We start from the raw sequence: 21,145 nt of genomic DNA, 5'->3' as shown, positions 1-21,145 counted from the left end.
AAGTCCCAATAGTTCATTTTTTTCCTTGCTTCCCTTGCCTTTTGCGTTGTTCCAAGGAAGATGTTGCTACGGCAGAGGTCGAAGAGGTTGCTGCCCGTTTTCTCCTCAAGGATTTTGATGGATTCCTTTCGCACATTGAGGTCCTTCATCCATTTTGAGTCTATTTTTGTGTGTGGTGTAAGGAAATGGTCCAATTTCATTTTTCTGCATGTGGCTGTCCAATTTTCCCAGCACCATTTAGGCTGGGAAAGAGGCTGTCTTGTTTCCATTGGACATTCTTTCCTGCTTTGTCGAAGATTAGTTGACTGTAGAGTTGAGGGTCTATTTCTGGGCTCTCTATTCTGTTCCATTGATCTATGTGTCTGTTTTTGTGCCAGTACCATGCTGTCTTGATGATGACAGCTTTGTAATAGAGCTTGAAGTCCGGAATTGTGATGCCACCAACGTTGGCTTTCTTTTTCAATATCCCTTTGGCTATTCGAGGTCTTTTCTGGTTCCATATAAATTTTAGCATTATTTGTTCCATTTCTTTGAAAAAGATGGATGGTACTTTGATAGGAATTGCGTTAAATGTGTAGATTGCTTTAGGTAGCATAGACATTTTCACAATATTTATTCTTCCAATCCAGGAGCATGGAACATTTTTCCATTTCTTTGTGTCTTCCTCAATTTCTTTCATGAGTACTTTATAGTTTTCTGAGTATAGATTCTGTGTCTCTTTGGTTAGGTTTATTCCTAGGTATCTTATGGTTTTGGATGCAATTGTAAATGGGATTGACTCCTTAATTTCTCTTTCTTCTGTCTTGCTGTTGGTGTAGAGAAATGCAACTGATTTCTGTGCATTGATTTTATATCCTGACACTTTACTGAATTCCTGTATAAGTTCTAGCAGTTTTGGAGTGGAGTCTTTTGGGTTTTCCACATACAGTATCATATCATCTGCGATGAGTGATAATTTGACTTCTTCTTTGCCGATTTGGATGCCTTTAATTTCCTTTTGTTGTCTGATTGCTGAGGCTAGGACCTCTAGTACTATGTTGAATAGCAGTGGTGATAATGGAGTATCTCTAAATTATCCTGTACTGAGGAAATTAATTTCTTGAATAGTGTTTGTCTTTCTCAGGTATTACCACCTTCATATCTTTCCTGTGTTCTTAGAGCTGGACACCTTTATCATAGGCCACAGATTTATTAATAGAGTGTGATATAGGCTCACTGATTTGATTGCCTTAGCAAAGCACACTGGGAGCCCTAACTGATGGCTGTCGTCATCTCTGTACAGCAAAGGCCAAGCACCACAGCAGTGTTCCGTGGAGACATGCCGTGGCTTCGCTGGTGGGGAGCGCAGCATGGTGTGTAAACCTGTGGAATCTCTGTGTTGTACACCTGAAGCTAATGGCACATTGTCAACTCTGCGTCAACACAAATAATAGAATCTGTGATAAAAAAAAGTTCTAAATGCAAGGCATTAGACTGTCAGAGGTGACTGACACAGAAACTTAACACGTTTATAGAGGATAAGGAAAAAAGGAAGAAAACATTCTTGCTCTTCTTGTAGGATAAATATCAGGTGTAAGGGCCAAAAGGAGGGTTTAATTTTAGGGAGAGAATAAGAGAAAGAGAACATTCAGTTCAATAATCCACCTATCTAGTGTAATTTTTTTCATTGGCTTCTCTAGCAAAAACCTGACAGTTCTGCTCTGCCTGCAACGTTCTGATGGATTTTTGTTTTGTTCTTGTCTTTTTCCACTATTACATTTAAACTTTCAAATTACTGACTGCTGAAAACTTTTCATCTTTACTAATTTTCTCCATTTATGGCCTGTGGTTTCATACTATGTAATAAAGCTATATTAAAAGTAAATGTAATTGAATGGGAGGTTATACGTATAAATTATAAATGGTGTATTCAGAAAAATAAAAGGTTTAGGGGTTGTCATATGGTTTCACAGAGGAAGTCCAGCTCTTCCTTGAATGGTAGAGAAAGTGTACCTTTTATATTGGCATTAAAACTGAAGGAAGTACTGCAGGTGTGACTTGAAGTACAATAGCAGGACATGAGCTGGACCCAGAGGCACGGAGGGTGGCATGTGTGGCCCGCTGTCAGAGGAGCCTAAATGGGGATGTTAGACTGGATTTGATAGGTGCTGTTGCATCAGTGATAGGTCAAGAGGCTAAGGCTCTGTTTTAAGTCTGGCTGGGTAGGAAGTGGTGATTGCACGATGGGGAACCAGTGGTGGAAAGGAATCCAGTTACGGGACTTGTGAGCCAGATGTGCTTTCCTAAGGCAGTCAAATCTCCTTTCCCTTTTATATTTAAACAGTTTGTCAGTTTTGATTCTGGCCATATGAATAATTCCCAAAAGAGGGGAGAAGGGAAAACAAATCTCACTGAGACTTGGGAGACATGAATGTTTTTTGTTTTTAAACATGTTTTGGTCAGGTTAAGGTGAACTGTTTATATGAAGATCCTCAGTGGGTTCTTGAAAGTGGGTTTGAATCTTAGGTGAGAGCTAGATCTGGTATTTTGGGAGCATCAGGCAGCAGGCATAGTAATTAATTAGCCTTCTGTGTAAATATGGTATTGGGCTAGAGGTTGGGAAGGCTTAGGGAAACAGAGTGGGAGGAGTGTGAGACCTGGTGAGTTGGGAGTTTGGGTTCAGGGGAAGGTTGGGACCCTTGAGGAAAACGAAGTAGTTTCTGCAAAGTTGTCAGGGGTCAGCAGCTGTTTTCTTACTGAATTATTGTCCTAATATTCCTAAATAAAGGAAAAGTTACTATACTCTTCACATCTGAAAGGGTTAAAACATTAGTAAAAGATGAGCAGTGTGATTTTCTGTCAGTAGGCATATGCCAAAACAGTTTAATCCTGATTTTTGTTGGCCAGGTATTGACTTGTCATTTCTTTAGAACACAGTCAGTTGTATCAAAGAGAAAATACTTGACTTGTGTCTTAGAAGTCAGCAGAACTGCACTGATGTTGGACTTCTGATAAGTTAGCTCTTGAATATCTAAGATGGGGAATTTGTATTGTAAATGAACTGATTTTCTGTAGTGATTTAATGAAAACTTTTAAACTTAGGTTTTGGGGTAGATTCTAAGCGACGCTGATTTGTAATTAGTTTATGAATGGATTACACAGTTCTAGAATTCCTGAAGATGCACGTTTTAGATGTAGTTTAATTGAAATCTGGCTTCTACTGTTAATACACTTTTTAAAGTCCTAAAAAGAGGATTATCACATTCTGAACTAGTGGCGTCTTAATAAGATTACAAGGCATTTCATCATGGCTGGTTTTTATCATAGCTTTGGAATCATACCTTTTTGTTTGCTTTTTCAAGCTAGAATTTCTAGTGAAATTTTCAGAATCACATAGTCTTGTAAAATGGCTTGCTGTACTTTGAACCTTTAGTCAAGGAAGTGAAAATTATGGACAGATTGTTGGTAATGTTTCCCCTTTTTGGAGTGCCCTTTTTCTTGTGATAAATGGCTCACATTCATATTAGAAAAACCCAACAGGCTGTTATCAGACCTTCTGTTTATTATGTGAGTGCTGGTGCTGCTCTAGATATGCACGGATAAGCCCATATGTGTTTACTGATGGGAACATGCATCTAGCTTGGATACGCCTTTTGCCTTTTTCTCACTTGTTGGTCACATTGATAAACAACGTGATACTTCTTTCTGCATCTCTAGCGATGATGCCTTTTAGCGTTAAGGATTTTATGCCAGTTTTTATATATGTGCATATTTTATATATAAATATATATGAAATACACATGAAATTTTTCATGTACTTTTTGCAAGCTTATGATTTTATTTCTTGATGGTCTTGGCATATTTCCTTCAAGACCCACTTACTCGTAAGGTTAATCACTAAAACATATAATCCTTTCCTTTATTTTAAAACAGACAGGGACCAAAGCCAAAATACTTGTTAATGAAAGTGGAGTGTGTTTTGGAGGGAGGGCGATTTTGCTACAGTTCCCACTTGAGTCTTGTATTTCTTTGCCGACATTTCCAATCTCTTGTCTTCCTGTTTCTCATGATGATGGCTTTATATCCCTTTAAGAAATTAAATGTGAGCTATAGGTAAAATAAATGATAGTTAATATTTTTATAAATAGAGTCTTGTGTTTATGGAATTTATAACTTTGTTACAGATTGTATTCTCATGCGTCTTATGAACATGTAATGATTTGTGTTTTGTGGGTTTTATTACATGGTAGAGACATTAAAATACTGCAGCAAATATCTGTTTTTAAAGTTACTTTTCATGCAGTTTATAGATGTGCCAGAAGATTATTTTTGCATCTTAATTATAAATCTAATTTATATTAGATTTTTAACATTTTAATGTTAAAGTTTTGCTGTTATTGTAGTTCCAGAAGTCTACTGTTGGGATTTAGACATAAATAAAGATTTTATTTATGTATTTGACAGAGAGAAATCACAAGTAGATGGAGAGGCAGGCAGAGTGAGAGAGAGAGGGAAGCAGGCTCCCTGCGGAGCAGAGAGCCCGATGCGGGACTCGATCCCAGGACTCTGAGATCATGACCTGAGCTGAAGGCAGCGGCTTAACCCACTGAGCCACCCAGGCGCCCTATTTTCTGACCTTTTTAAAAAAATATTGATGTGTTTTAGATCTGGGCTACAGATGCCGAATTACTATTCTGTGTGTATTGCTAATATTAACCATTAAAATGGTGTTTGACAGTTTGACATTTGAAGGCATTTCCTGTGGAATGATGCTAACATGTATTTAACCATGCAGATCCTCAGTTTGTGGTCTGCCAGCTAAAGGTGAAGATCTATTCCTCCAATTCAGGACCCACACGGCGGGAAGACAAGTTCATGTACTTTGAGTTCCCTCAGCCTTTGCTTGTGTGTGGTGACATCAAAGTAGAGTTCTTCCACAAGCAGAACAAGATGCTAAAAAAGGTTTGCCCTTTACTTTTATTGGGAAGAATATCCAAAATCATACTTTGAAGAGTAACCTCAGATCTTTTGCTTAAAATATTTGGTTAGGCAGAAATCATTCTGTAAGGAGAGATTACAGGATAATATTTTGTGACTGACCATTCATTGAATTAATTATAATTGGTTTTCTGTTAGATCTACGCATGGTTTGCTTACTATAGCACTGATGAGCCATTATATTAGTAAAAAAAAAAAATCTTACTAGAGGAAAAGTCCTTATGTCATTGTAATTTGAAATGAATTTTCTTTAAGTTGGGTTATGCAGAGAAATTTTATAAAAATATTAAAGATTGCATACCCCATTAAATCAGTTACCATCTTTTTAGACAGGATGATCAATTACCAAGAAAAAGTTAGCAAGGGGCCAGGGGCCATGGGTTTATAAAGAAAAAAATTCTCTATTTGTATAAATAATATCTGTTCCATGGTCTTGTGTAATGACACAAAACACTTTCCACCCATTTTGGTTTATTTTTTGTGACACTATGTCATTTTATATTTGGCTTTCTCAAATTTATTGAATATTTCGAATTTTAGTTAGAGTGATAAGTATACAAAAGAAGTAATAACGAGTGAAAAAGTGTGATATTAAGTATACAGATTCAGAAAGTTAGTGGGGTTTGCTTCTTACTGAGCCATAGTTAGGGAATTCAAGAGCTCATTCTTAAAACCGTCTTGGTTTAAGATGTGAAGTGTGAACATTTGAGATGAGTGCGCCTAAGGTGCAACATTTTGGGGTATAATGAAAAAAGATTCTAGCTTTGTATGTTGTTACTGCCTCATTAAACATACCACATAGTGTATTGCCATTCTTTAGATATTCTCAGTAATAGAACTGATTTAGTTTTCCTGATATTTAGCTTAAAAAAAAAGGAAGTTTCATTTATTATTAAAACTTTAAACTCTACCTTGATTTATCTAAAGAAATACAATCTCCTATACCCAGAAGCCATATAGCTGGGAAATGACAAAATGTTAAACTTTTTTTTTTTTTTTTTTACTAGAAACCCATTTCCTACCTATTCTGTATAAGTGAAAGTTAAATATATCTTGATAACTTTGGGAAGTAATTTTTCTGTAGTCCAGGAAGCATTAGCAGGTGTTTAAAATTATCTTTTCCCTTCTGCTCATTGTAAGTCTGGCACACACAAAATTTTATTTATTTATTTATTTTAATTATTTATTTAAAGTGGGCTTCACGCCCAATATGAGGCTTGAACTCATGACCCTGAGATCAAGAGTCACAAGTTCTACCAAATGTGACAGCCAGGTGCCCCTAAAATTTTATATTTTACTTGTAAAAATAGGCACCTGCATCACTCTGTCCCTATACCTTTAGGAATGTGTAAGTACTTATTTTCAGTTGTCTGTATGTTACTTTAATACATACAAATTTGAAGATTAGATTAATATTTGTAGTAAATCTGGGATTACTTTACATATATTTATTTGCATTTTATGTGATTTTGCTTACCTATTATAAATGTTGCTGTGAATTAAACAAAAATAGATTTAATATAAGCATTACCTAAACAGAATCCACATTTTTAAAGATTTAAATATTACTAGCTTGTGTTTTTCTGACTCTAAGTTAAATATATGTACTGTTACTAACTTAGTGACTTTGCTAAAATAATTGAAATTAACAAAAATTTTTTTAAAGACTTAACATATGAGGGACGCCTGGGTGCCTCAGAGGGTTAAAGCCTCTGCCTTCGGCTCAGGTCATGATCTCAGGATCCTGGGATCAAGTCCCACATCAGGCTCTCTGCTCAGCAGGGTGCCTGCTCTTCCCCCCCACCCACCCCTGCCTACTTATGATCTCTGTCGAATAAATAAATAAAATATTTTTAAAAAAAGACTTACATATGAGATTGCTAGGTACTGTTAAAAGATAAAAAGAATGTTAAACAAAAGATACTTGAAGGTCTTACATCTTTGTGGGAAAATAGCAAAACTATTAGAATAATAGTTCTAATAGGTAAATTAGAATAAAAGATTTGATGGCAGTTCAAGGCACCAGATAAGATGTCATAAAGCTGCACATCATTAACTGTCACATGGGCCATGTCAGTCAAATTCCAGTCATGAAGAGAGAGAGAGAACATTTTCTGTGTTGGTCATGAAAGGGCTGACGTGATGAACTTCTGATTGATATGTTTTTTTGATTAACAGGACCTTGTATTATTTTTAAGAAGTAATTTTTTTAAAATAGGCATTTTATAACCTAAAAAAGTCATAATGACTTGTCTTCCTTCCCTCATATTCTGAGGTTTTTCAGGCATACACATTGTAGTGTAAGAAACTGGAGCCACTTAGTGTTTGCATTGCTTCTGAAGTAGAAATGTGTCTGCCTTGCTTCTTTGGGAAGTTGTACGGACATTTCAAGAACTTTTGTTAAAGTAAATTTTCTAATGGATAACTATTTTTTTTTTAAGATTTTATGTATTTATTTGGGAGAGAAAGAAGGATTTGGGGCGGGAGTTGTAGAGGGAGAACCAGACCCCTCTGAGCAGGGAGCCTGATGCGGGACTTGAGCCCAGGACCCTAGGATCATGACCTGAGCCGAAGGCAGACACTTAACTGACTGAACCACCCAGGTGACCCTGTAATGGATAGCTTGTTGAAATAGACCATAAAACCCATTTCTGATTATTTAATACACACATATATACAAACTCAAACATTTTTTAAGGCTAACATTAGACAAGAAAGGAAATACTTTACCTAAGCTTTTAAAACAAAAGTACGTTATCTTAGAACCTGTGGAGTTACATTTTTGTCTAAAATTTGAAAAAAGAATAAACATACATGAATTAGAGCAACAGATAACCAGTAGCTTGCCAAATATTAGTCTGTACGTTTGTCTTTATTCAGACTACCAAATGACGTGTCACCTATTTTATTGACTTCTTGGGATGAGTATTAAATATAGGTGATATATTTTCTTTAAAAAAATTTAATGTCTTTTTTTTTTTAAAGGACAAAATGTTTCACTTTTGGGTAAACACATTCTTCATACCAGGACCAGAGGAAACCTCAGAAAAAGTAGAAAATGGAAGTCTCTGTGATCAAGAAATTGATAGTATTTGCAGTATAGAACGTGCAGATAATGACAAGGAATATCTAGTACTCACTCTAACAAAAAATGATCTTGACAAAGCAAACAAAGACAAGGCCAACCGATCCTTTTCTCCAAATTTTAAGGTAAGTTAAAAACATTTCGAAGAATTAGTGGGTTACTCTGTGTGTGTGTGTCTGTGTTAAGTATATAGCTGGTAAAGGACTTGTGTGACTGAGGTTTAAATCAAATTAAGTATTAATTAGAAGCAATATTTAGGTATCAGTAATGTGAGTTTCTAACATGGATGCACACAAAATTTTAAAAAGCTGCCTCCCCCACCACCCCGGCCCTTCTTCGTTGTTGTTTGGTGAAATCTGGGGCAGGGGTTGGGAAGGGGAATTCAGTTTATGGGACATGAAATAGGAATGAGGGAAGAAAGAAGTTAAAGGGAATTCAGTCATTTGGGAATGATTCGTATGGAATGTTCTTTATTTTTTTATTTTTTTTATTTTTTATAAACATGTATTTTTATCCCCAGGGGTACAGGTCTGAATCAGCACTCACCAAAGCACATACCCTCCCCAATGTCCATAACCCCACCCCCCCTTCTCCCAACCCCCCTGCCCCCAGCAACCCTCAGTTTGTTTTGTGAGATTAAGAGTCACTTATGGTTTGTCTCCCTCCCAATCCCATCTTGTTTCATTGATTCTTCTCCTACCCACTTAAGCCCCCATGTTGCATCACCACTTCCTCATATGATATGAGGTTGTGATATGATGAGATATGATAGTTGTCTTTCTCTGCTTGACTTATTTCGCTAAGCATGATACGCTCTAGTTCCATCCATGTTGTCGCAAATGGCAAGATTTCATTTCTTTTGATGGCTGCATAGTATTTCGTATGGAATGTTCTTAACTGTTCCTACTTTTGTCCCCTTCCAGTTTATTCTCAACTCCTCAGAGTGATCTTGAAATAGATAGATTGTTATAATTGATATGATGTTATCACTCGTGTTTATACTTTTTAAAGACCTTGTGGTTTTTTGATATGACCTACAAGGACCTACATAATTCAGCCCAGGCTTACCTCCCACATGAGCTCTAGCCACATTCTGCTCCTGCTCCAAGATTCACCCAATCTGGTCTCTCTTCAGTTCTTCCAAATGCTAAGCTCCTTCTGCCTCCAGTCTTTTCAGTTCTTTTTCTCTCCCTGAGGACCTCCCCACCTTCCATCTTTCCCCTGCTGTTCCCACATTTGGCTACCCTTCCGTGTGGTAGCCTTTGCTTCAGTCTTGTTGGTCTGAAAGGCCTCTTGTCAAGCTCTTGTGTTACTCCCTTTATAAAGCTCTACTTCCTCATATTGTGGAATTATTTGGGTCCTTACTTATATCTATATGTGATGTGTGTGCATATTTTTAATCCTGTGTGTTGATAAGAATTTTTCAGGTTAAAAAATCTGATTTGTCAATATTTCCAAATGGTAGTTTGCCCTTTTTTCCTTCCCCTTTCCTGTTTCTCCTTCTACCTGATTTTCCTCCTTCCTTTCACCATACCCTTCTTTCTCTTTCAAAAAAATTTTCTTACTTATTTTGCCTCATTCCATTTTTATAATATGCAGCAAGACTACCCATAGTTGATAAGTATAAGAATATTGTGAGCAATCCTAAAAATAAATGGGAGGCTACATATTTTAAGTGAAAATAAATCCAATATTAAGTGCCTTTAAATCTTAGACTTCTTTTAAGTGATTAGAAGGGTCTTTGAGAATTCACAGGTTTCTATCAACTATGTCTGCGTTTTCCTTAATTATTAGCTTTTATGGTGTGACTTCCTCTGGTTTTATTGTTTTAATATTAAATATTTTTTAATATTACAAGAATATATATTTGTGATTACAAATTAAAACTCTTTCAGTTATCAGTAAACAGATATAATGCTGTAAGTGTTTATGAACAAATGAGCAGAGGTGGCATAAAGCACGATCTTGGTGTGTTTTTTAGCCCAGTAGTTAAGAGAAGACCTTTTCAGCAGGTGACCTGTTATCAGAGGCCCACATGGAATGAGTGAGCAGTACAAACATCTGGGATGGGAGGGAAGGGCAGATACAACAGCCCTGAGACAGAATGATTCTCCCATGTTTGAGGAGCAGTAGACAAGCAGCCATTTTGACTAAAGCACATCGGTCTGACTGTGAAGACATTGGTGTGTTTCCAGCACAGGAAGGATGTCATCTGAATTTTGTCTTTAAAATGTAGACTGGAGAGGAGGCAAGGACAGAGCTGGGGGATGAAGTGAGAAGCTGCCACCGTGGTTTAATGTAGCTGAGAGGTGGTGGCTGCAGGGACTAGCGTGGTAGCAGTGGGCACACTGAGAAGCTGTCAGAGGAGGTAGAGATGGCATCGTGTGGGTGGACCCAAAAGGGTTTGCTGATGGAGCGGATGTTGGATGTAAGAGGAGGAGAAGTGAGGATGACTTTTAGGTAGTGGGTCAGGGGTAGGTTGTAGATAGAGCAGATAGAGCAGATCCACTGCCTTCTGCGCCTCTGCTTCCTCTCCGGGGAGACGGAAATCCCTGCCTCGCTGAGTTGTTGGACGGCTCTCCAGCACTGCTGTGATGGCCCTTTGTCCACTGTCAGATCACTGTATGATGTTCTTAACCTTCAGGGCTGACAGGATCCCAAACATCGCTGCTAGTCAGTGTTTTTATAATGTAGTACTTGTTTAGTGTTATTTGTCTCAGAAAATACACTGAGGCTCAGCGTGGTAGTAAGTGCAACATTCTTTTGGATCTCAGCTATTTGTACATTGAAGTTTATTGAAAAGACACTTTTTAAATGACCAACAAACTTCAGTCTCAGTGCTTTTTTTTTCAGTAGAATTATTTAGTTAATGCTTACAGCTTATGCTTATTATGTTAGTACATCCCAGTGTATCTTTTCAGTGTATAACAAGAAAACATTGGAAATCTGAAGCAGACGGTCATTTAAAAGATAGCTGCCTTTTCAAGATCCTGTTTGTCATTGCATTTTTAAAAAACAAATCTGTTAAAATATGTATCTCTACTAAGTCATTTAAGATTAGTCAGATTTATGGATTTTCCACTTAGACTCTGTCTTTTTTCTCTAGGTGAAACTGTACTTCACGAAAAACAATAGAGGAGCCATCAAATCCCGAGGCTAGCAGTTCAACTTCTGTAACACCAGATGTTAGTGACAATGAACCTGATCATTATAGATATTCTGACACCACTGACTCTGATCCAGAGAATGAACCTTTTGATGAAGATCAGCATACACAAATTACAAAAGTCTGAATTTTTTTTTAATCAGGAGGGATAAAACACCATGAAAACAAACTTGAATAAACTGAAATTGGTCTTTTTTTTTAATGGCAATAGGACATTGTGTCAGATTACCAGTTAAAGGAACAATTCTCTTTTCCTGACCAATCTTGTTTTACCCTATACATCCACAGGGTTTTGACACTTGTTGTTCAGTTGAAAAAAGGTTGTGTAGCTGTGTCATGTATATACCTTTTTGTGTCAAAAGGACATTTAAAATTCAATTAGGATAAATAAAGATGGCACTTTCCCATTTTATTCCAGTTTTATAAAAAGTGGAGACAGACTGATGTGTATACGTAGGAATTTCTCATTTTGTGTTCTGTCACCAACTGAAGTGGCTCAAGAGTTTTGTGATAACACAGGTTCACATCCTACCCCTTTGCACTTGTGGTAACAGATAAGTTTGCAGTTGGCTAAGAGGAGTTTCTCCAGGGTTTTGCTACATTCTAATGCATGTATTCGGGTTAGGGGAATGGAGGGAGTGCTCAGAAAGGGATATCTGTTAGCTGGACTCTGGACCATATACCATCTCCAGCTACTTCATGCACCTTTCTTTAGCATGCTACAGTTATTAATCTGGATGTTTGAGGAACTGGCCGCTGTCACTGCTTGTTGTTTTGTGCATTTTATTTTTTTTTTTAAGCATATTGGTGCTAGAAAAGGCAGCTAGAGAGAGTGACTCTGTATTGGGGTACAGGAATGAACCTTCCACAACTTGTTAAGAATCCACAAATGAAGGGATATAAAAACAATGTGGTCATAGATAAGAAACACAGCAACAATGACTTAACCATATAAATGAGGAGGCTATCAACAAAGAATGGGCTTGAAACATTATAAAAATCGACAATGATCTATTAAAATACATTTTCTGAATTGTAATGACTGCTCCATCTCCTGTGTAATCAAGGCCAGTGCGAAAAGTCAGATGCTATTAGTCCCTACATCAGTCAACCACGTACACTTACTTTATTAGTTTTCAATCATATACCTGCTGTGGATGCTTCATGTGCTGCCTGCAAGCTTCTTTTTTCTCATTGAATATAAAATATTTTGTAATGCTGCACAGGAAATTTCAATTTGAAATTCTACAGTAATTGTTTTTTTCTTTAAAGATTTATGATGCACTTACTCAATCCAATAGCTGTCAGCTGTTCCACCCTTTTGACCTTACACATTCTATTACAATGAGTTTTGCAAGTTTTACACATTTTTTAAATGTCATTAACTGTTAGGGAATTTTACTTGAATACTGAATACATATAATGTTTATATTTAAAAGAACATTATTTGTGTTAAATAGGAAATTAGAGTTGCAGTAAATTTTCAACACTGCACAAATAATAAGGCATTTACTTTTTCAGTAGAAATTGTCCCACGTAACGCTTTTATCGATTTTTTATTGAAAGAATAGTTCTTGGTTTTTTTTTTGTTGTTGTTTGTTTGTTTTTAAATGTGCAGTGTTGAATCATTTCTTCATAGTGCTAGACTTAGGACTAGGGCTTCAATTTCACTTCTTAAATATCATATATTTGATATGCCCAGACTGCATATGATTCTAAGCAAGAGTACAACTACTATTGTAAAGCTAATGTGAAGATACTATTTAAAAAGAAGTTTTTTTCCCCCAGAAATTTGGTGTCTTTCAAATTGTACCTTAATCTTGAAACATTTAAATATCCAGCCAATTTATTTCTTAATGGTGTAAAATCTCATTTTCAATAACTTATTGGTGCTGAAATTGTTCACTAGCTGTGGTCTGACCTAGTTAATTTACAAATACAGATTGCATAGGACCTACTAGAGCAGCATTTATAGAGTTTGATGGTTAAATAGATAAGGCAGAACTTCATCTAAAATATTCTTAGTAAATAATGTTGACATGTTTTCCATACCTCATCAGTTTCATTCAACAAATAAAATTTTTACATTTTTAACAAAGCTCTTAGGATTTACACATTTGTATTTAAACATTGATATATAGAGAGAATTGACTGACTGCTCAAGTTAAATTGGTGAAGTTAGAAAACAGCTATTCCTAAGATCTCAGCATTGAAATTTATATGCCACCTTATCTTTCATAAAAGCTGAAAATTGACTAAAATGAAAATCCACTCTTCATGTTTTGATGATAGTTATTACTACTGTTATTTGTTACAGTTTTGGGCACAGTATATTAAAACATAACTTGTGTTGTTCCAATATGTAACATGGAGGGCCAGGTCATCAATAATGACATTATAATAGGCTTTTGCACTGTTATTATTTTTCCTTTGGAATGTGAAGGTCTGAATGAGGGTTTTGATTTTGAATGTTTCAATGTTTTTGAGAAGCCTTGCTTACATTTTATGATGTAGTCATTGGAAATGGAAAAATGGCTATATATATATATATATATATATATATATATATATATAATACATACTACTCTCCTTTATTTCAGTTTCCATCCCCATAGAATTTGACAAGAATTGCTATGACTGAAAGGTTTTTGAGTCCTAATTAAAACTTTATTTATGACAGTATTCATAATTAGCCTGAAATGCATTCTGTAGGTAATCTCTTTGAGTTTCTGGAATGTTTTCTTACTTAGACTTTTTGGATGTGCAGCCGCTTACATGTCTGAAGTTACTTGAAAGCATCATTTTTAAGAAAGCTTATACAGTTGGGCCCTGTGCCATCCCAAGTCCTCTGTAGCTCCTCGCAAACTTTTTTTTTTTTTTTTTGCCATAATTATTACAGGGCAGTTGGATACCTAGCATCCCAGTTCTTTGCTGTGGCACAGGTTATAAACTCAAGTAGAGTTTACCGGCAGCATCAAATGTTTCAGCTTTAAAAAATAAAAAGTATGGTACAAGTTCCATGTTTAGTTCTAGAAAATGTGTGCAATATGTTCATAACGATGGCCGTGGTCGCCACAAAGTGACTCGTGTACCTTTACATACTGTTCATGTGTCATGCATGCAGACGGAAGGGGTGGGGCTGTGCACGGAAGTGGGGGCTCTAACGGCAGTGTCTGGCAGAGCTGCCTTCCACCCTGCCGGCTCAGCAGTTCAGTCTGTTTTCCTAGAGCATATATATACTCAACATTTCAGTCTGTTAAACAGCCTTACTGCGATTCAGCCTCTTCAGATACTCTCGTGCTGTGCAGTCGTGGTTCTGTGTGTAAATGCTATGCACTGAGGATACACAAACACATAATGACGTGTGCAGGATAACGCCTCATACCAATCAGATGTCCGTTTGTTACTGTGTTTGTTAACAACCCTTTATCTCTTAGTGTTATAAACTCCACTTAAAACTGATTAAAGTCTCATTCTTGTCACTGTGTGGGTGTTTTATTAAATGAGAGTACTGGTCGTTTGAATTGTTTAAATCATTTGAATTGAGGTTTAAAATAAAAGGCAGCCAGATGTGGTTCTCTGTAACACCACCACCCACCCCTCCGCCCCGTGTTCTTCAAAGCCTGCGGTTATGAAAACATGGGCCTTTGTCAGCTTGAGGGTAGAGTGTCCCAACTACTCATGTTTAATAAGAGACCTGCCTTTTTTTAGTGCTGCAGCCAACACTTAGTAAGTTGTTTCAGGCACATGAAATAACATTCTAGTCCTGAAAAAGTTTAAGAGTCTTGAAAAATTGTCTTTCCCCCCCCACTTAGCCAGATGTCTGAAGGAAAATCTCCCCGCATAGATTTGATACTTCGGATTTAAACATGGTGACTTTTCCATCCTTTGTATAGTGCCATCAACATACAGGAAGCCTCATCTACTCATCATGACTTGTGCCATTTGAATATTGATAGTCCTGAGTAGTCTGAAAGACTCCGTGTGCTTGAATTAATCTTGTGATTTCTAATCTTAGTCAAAGTTTAAAGACTAAGGCGTATCCTCCTTTTGTCGGAGCACAGTAAGATCTAGTAGGTGACGGTGTAGCTTGTAGGGATGTTGGGAGAAGTAAAGCAGACCGTGTATGGAACAGTGAGACTTCATGTCCTTTCAGGTTTACATGTTGTTGTGTGGCTTTTAAAAAACAGTAAGTGTGAATAATGTATAATCATCTAAAAAAGTATGCAAAGTGTGTGGTTGTGTATGCACTTCCATTTGGTATTGTGAGGGTTACCATCCTGGAGTTTTAAGTACTGGGTTTCATAAGAGGATCTTGGCAATGTCTGAGACGTAGGAGCATTGTTCTTGCGTGTTGTCCACACTGTCTCTTGCGTTCGTGGGATTCAGTGAATGCCACCACCATTTCTACTGAGAAGTAAAAACCACCCGTGTTTACCTGCAGGCTCCCAGAGGCAGATGAAACATCAAGCCCTTAAATCTCCGGAATTTGTTGCTGATGTCCAACTCCTTTTGTTCTTTAATTCCTGCCAGATAACAAGCCACGCATCTTGATGACTGAAGTCTAGGTTTTGATGGGCCGTGCTGTTCACAAGCACAGAGAGAAAAGTTTCTGAATGGAGATGGATAGCATCAGTCCAAACAGGTATAAGGACAGTATTTTAAAACTTTTAAAGTTAGAGATCGGTTTTTCTGTAAAATTGTAGAGCCATAGGAAACCTAACGACTAAGTTGCTTCTCGGTTTTTTGTTTTGTTTTTTGGTTTTGGTTTTGGAGCAAGTCTATTCTCTTGTAACCATGATCTTGCTCTTTTCTCCATCCTTCAAGGAGCTTCCTTCTTACAAGTGTATTAGAATGTTGCTATCCACTCTTGGCAAATTCCTATTGGCCAGTGACTTTAAAAATAGATAATGTGAAAACAGGAAAGGACGAATAATTTCGTTGGTGGTAATACCCTTTGGTTCTTCAGTTAGCTCTTTTGAGAATCCTTTCCCATAACAACAATAATAAAATACTCATAATTCGACCATGTGGAGACATGGCCATTGTGGATACTTTCTGTGACTCTGCAATCATTTTTTTTCTGCATATTCATGTGTATTCTTTAAGAAGTGAAGTTTGTACTATGCATACTCATAGCCTTTAAGTTTAGTATATGCGACACGTATTTGTAAAGCGTTGAGTCACATCAGACAATAATCAGTGACTTTAGTGCTGTAGGTGCAGATCGTGTGCAGAGCCCTGTCCAAGACCCCGGATTCCTCATGATGTGTAGATCCTGTTAGCATCAGGGTGATAAGTGAGTAAGTAAGATAGTTAACGTTTATTTAGCATAGACAAGCTGAATATTGTAGATCTGTCTCCTCAAAAACCATTTTAAACGTGCATTTTGGGATTGTGTGTTAAGTGGTTAAACAGAACCTATGAGACACCATGCAATAGTTTATTTCACTATTGCCTTTCCACATCCTGCGAGGTTGGAGAAGGATGAGCTTTTCAGTTTTTATAGTTCCCAAACAGGTGTTCAATTTGGTCTGAATTGATTTGACACCTGCCCAAAAGGGAAAGCTACTGCTTATTTATCAGTCAATTGTTTTGAAATCTGTGCTTGTGTCACTTCCAGCATCTCAATGAGACAGTATTTCATGCGTGGTTCACCTTCAGCTCTGGAATTCACCATGTTTAATATAATGGGGGGTTTCTAACAAAACATGCAGGTCTTCTTTGGTAGTTATTTGAGGATTTTGGTGAAAAAAATTCGGCGGCAGGGCAACACATAACTTAGAAATGTATTGATTGACATTTAAAGAATATTTTTACATGAATGAGTGAAGTCGGCTGCCATCTTTGAGCATTACCAGGTTATAAAATAAAGCTGTGTATTTTTAAACGAAGTGTTTAACAAGGATTTATATTTTTTTTTCATTCTTTTAATTAAATATAATTTATGTCTCTTGTTGCATGTGGTTTCTCATCTGTTCTTGAGTCAGAGGTTTTGTTTGCAATGGAACAAGGCTCTAGTGTTGCAGATTGTCAACTGTTCACCGCAGCGAAATTCTGAAAATGATCCTGTGTGGCTTTCTATATTAGCCTGTAATTCACTGGCATCAGTTGACGTGCACCTTCGGGATTTTTCTCCCCACTCTATACAGCTGTCCACATGATATCTTATGTTGACAAATGCCTTTCAGTTTTTACTTTCATCTCTCACTAAACTGCCCTACTGGGAAGTTTTATAAATGTGCATTGGGTGGGTGGGTGGATGCCTTAAATTTTGGAGTGCTGGAGTCCAACTTCAGGGTTTCAAATAGTTTGATTCAGGCAAATAGTTCTCCATGAAATCTCACAGTTCACTGTAATGAAAGTAATGTCAGCCTTGGATGACTTTGACATAGAGGAATGACTCTTGGATATTAATGAATTTGTTAGTAGCGTCTTGATGTGTGCATTAATGAATTGCTTTCAGGCCTGTGCATTTAACCAAAGTTGGGGCACTGGAAATGTCCATTTGGCTACCGATGGACATAAAAACAGAAATGCTTTCCTATGGAGAGTATTTTTTTCTTTAAAAAGAAAGTTATTTTGAGTATTTGGTTTTGATTTTTTTTTTATACAAGTACTTGAAAACCTTAGGCTGCTCGAATCTTTCCCAAGGAAGTTTCTACACAGTTCTACCTCAGAAAACCTGAAGATACAGATTTGAAACTCGTAGGAGTCCTGTGATAAGTCACCTACCTGGAGACCAAAACACAGATCAGAAAGGCAGGAAGTTGAAGTGGGAAGAGAAGGAAAAGGGAAGACAAGAGGGCTCGGGGAGCTCCTGCTATCCCTTAGTACTGGAGGGCAGCGAGGGAAACGCTGTGCCAGCCCCGCGGCGGCAGATGCTTGCCGGGCTTTACCTACCCTTCAAGGTGGGTGGTTTCACCTCAGTTTATGCACAAAACCTGAAAGAGTATTCGAATTGCCCAGGCCTCACAACTAGTATGGAGGGAACGGAACTGGAGCCCACTGGAACTATGCTTCTTGACCACACTACGACACTCTGCCCCCTCATACACGTAATCAAGTTTACAACACAAACAACGAATGCATAAACAATCAGTAATGGAATCCTGCCAATATCGTTTATCGCGGGCAGAAGAAAAGCCCATTTTATTACAAGCCTTGAGTCCTGCAAAATGAATGAAGAAGAGAAATGTCTAACAGGTGTTCGTACCATGAAAGAGAACTCCGCATACTTGCAAGGTTCTTGATAGGTACGATGGTGAGGGGTTGACACATGTTTTTACGGCAAGACCCAGAACGAGAGCAAAATGGGCCAGTTTGGCCTTAAATTTGTTGAATAAACTTGTACCTTACTTGTGGTTGAACTTAGAGATGCGCTGTGGTTTAAAGAAATTCGTTCTCCATTAAGCTGGTCGACCAGTGGCCTGTCAGGTGTATGCCGCGTGCTTAGCATGTCCACTTGGAATGATGGTGCTGTAGAGCTCAGAAAAGGTCACTGACCTTTTATAGCAGTGAACAGAGTTGAGGAGAAGGAAGAGAGAGTACAACAGCTTGTTGCGGGAACAAACTTAGCCCTTTTGGAAACTATAAGAAGAGAAAGGCTAGAGCACAGTGAGTGGCGTGGAAAGCAGGGGAAGGTAAAATTTGGAGAAGTAGATGCGGGAACTTCTGATTCCAACCAAGGTGGAGTAGAACCAGTCAAGGCCATTTCTACTGTGGTTGTCAAAAACTGGACCAAATGCAAAGAAGCAAATACCTAAGAACTCAGAAGGAAACACAAGCAGACAGACCGGGAAGGAGGCTTAAGATTCGGAGAAGCACCCTATATGAGGATGATTTGCTTTTATTTTTTTCTTTCTTTTGTCTTACAGCTTTGTGGCAGGGGTCCATCCCACTTGAGGGCTGTGCAGCCATGGAGACACGAGCAGCTGAAACTCTAGGAGAAATCCACCTGTTAGCCAGAGGAAACCAGGAAAAGTGTCTCCTGTTGGCCAGAGAGTGTGGGTTAAGGGAAGGAGGAAAATCCTGAACGGGGAGAGCTGGGATGGGGGACCCTCTCATTGTGTATACGAACTTCTCCAAGTCCTGAGCTCGGTCCGGAGCGGGCGTGCTCAAGACAGACCGAAAGAACCATAGCAGTCTACAAAAAAATGAAAATGAGATGGGAACCACCACTAACAGAAGGTGATAGAGAATTTGTGGTCTGAGCCTGACTGTGTTGATTACTTGCTTAAACAAACAAACAAACAAACCGGTAAATAAAATGTTTTTCAGAAAAATGTACCCAAAGGATCCAACCCAGTATCCAAAATTGCTTAAGAAGGAAGAACCAGGATAATGTAACCCATTTCCAAGGAAAAAGTCCATCAAGAGATGCCAGCCACGAGGTAACCCAGATGTTGGAATTATCAGACATAAAAGCAACTATTACAATTATGCTCCATGAGGTGAAGATAAACACAATTGAACAGAAAGATAGAAGTTCTCAGCAGAGAACCAAATTATAAAAAGAACCACATGGAAATTTTATGGCCAAAGATACAATATCCGAAATTAGAAATAAAAACCAGTAGATGGACAATAGAAAAATGGAAATGACGGGAAAGAATCAGCACAGTTGAAAGTAAATTAATAAGTGTCCAATTTTAATGATGACGCTAAGTTCTTTAAGGTGGATGAGGCTTTGAAAAGTAAACTGTATTGGACTGTAATTAGCTACAGGGATCCTTGATAAAATATTAACCTAAGTACATTCATGTGGCTCCTTGAGTTACATATGAAGAAGTTCCTGCTGTTTGTCAATTATGTTGAATAAGGAATTAACATTATCATAGGTCCAACTGTGATGATTATGCAAATTTTCTGTGACAGTGTTTTTTTTTCAGGCTTAATACGTAAAAACATGTCACATATGCATTGGGGAGGGTATGTGCTTTGGTGAGTGCTGTGAAGTGTGTAAACCTGGCGATTCACAGACCTGTACCCCTGGGGATAAAAATATATGTTTATAATAAATAAAAAATTTTAAAAAAACAAAAACCAAAAAAACATGTTACATATGTTCTGCAACTTACAATGTCTGAGCTCAAGCATGCGTTGACGAAGAATGTTCCCTAATTGGGTCCATTACGTTGTGTACCTGCAGCAAAAGCAATTTCGAAACCTAAGAGAGTCATCACTAGATAATTGCCAAGCTCATCATCAGAGTCAGTGCCTGATAAATTGCTTTGCTCACCTGCTCATGTTTACTCTTTGCTTTTTAAAAAAATTTTAATTTATTTTTAATTTTTGAAAAGATTTTATTTATTTATTTGAGAGAGAGACAGCAAGAGCATGAGAGGGTAAAAGGTCAGAGGGAGAAGCAGACTCCCCATGGATCTGGGAGCCCAATGTGGGGATTCGACCCCAGGACTCTAGGATCATGACCGGAGTTGAAGACAGTTGCTTAACCAACTGAGCCACCCAGGCCCCCTCATGTTAACTCTTTGAATCAGCATTTGTAATAGGGCCTTTTCCCAATTGTGGATGTGATTACAGAGATGTCACATGAAAATCGACCTGTCTCATAGGCCCAATACATGCTTTCCAATCTCATAACAGAAAAAAAAAATTACAATGTTTAATGCTGCTAATACTTAGAAATCTGTTACACGACATCATTAAGGCGAGTCTGGAGGAAATGGGACTGGTATTATGTTTGGAAAAATAACTTCCTGATGAAGGAAGACAATTTCAAGGCTTTAGAATATCTCTCATCGTTACATTAGTGCCATATTATTTTTAAAAAGCAGTGTGAATTCTTGTAATAGTGATAATTCTGGATTTAAGAGTTAAACAAGTGCTACCATTTAATTCCTGTAAGATAGGAAGCACAGGGGCACCTGGGTGGCTCAGTGGGTTAAACTCTGCCT

The 21,145-nt window shown here is 37.6% G+C and overlaps 1 pseudogene across 1 annotated transcript in view; it reads left to right on the top strand.

Moving 5' to 3' along the window:
- Window positions 1-14,710, top strand: part of LOC309859846 (phosphatidylinositol 3,4,5-trisphosphate 3-phosphatase and dual-specificity protein phosphatase PTEN-like) — a 107,917-nt pseudogene extending 93,207 nt beyond the window's left edge. The window contains exons 9-11 of the transcript XR_014316667.1: window positions 4,775-4,941; window positions 7,963-8,187; window positions 11,169-14,710. The product of XR_014316667.1 is annotated as a phosphatidylinositol 3,4,5-trisphosphate 3-phosphatase and dual-specificity protein phosphatase PTEN-like (transcript). The remainder of the gene's footprint in view (window positions 1-4,774; window positions 4,942-7,962; window positions 8,188-11,168) is intronic.
- Window positions 14,711-21,145: the final 6,435 nt, after the last annotated feature.

The sequence above is a fragment of the Mustela nivalis genome (genome assembly GCF_964662115.1).
Source record: "Mustela nivalis genome assembly, chromosome: 2".
In the NCBI taxonomy this organism is placed as follows: Eukaryota; Metazoa; Chordata; class Mammalia; order Carnivora; family Mustelidae; genus Mustela; species Mustela nivalis.
The sequence above is the reverse complement of the archived record's forward strand: the minus strand, read 5'-3'. Positions and strand labels throughout refer to the sequence as shown.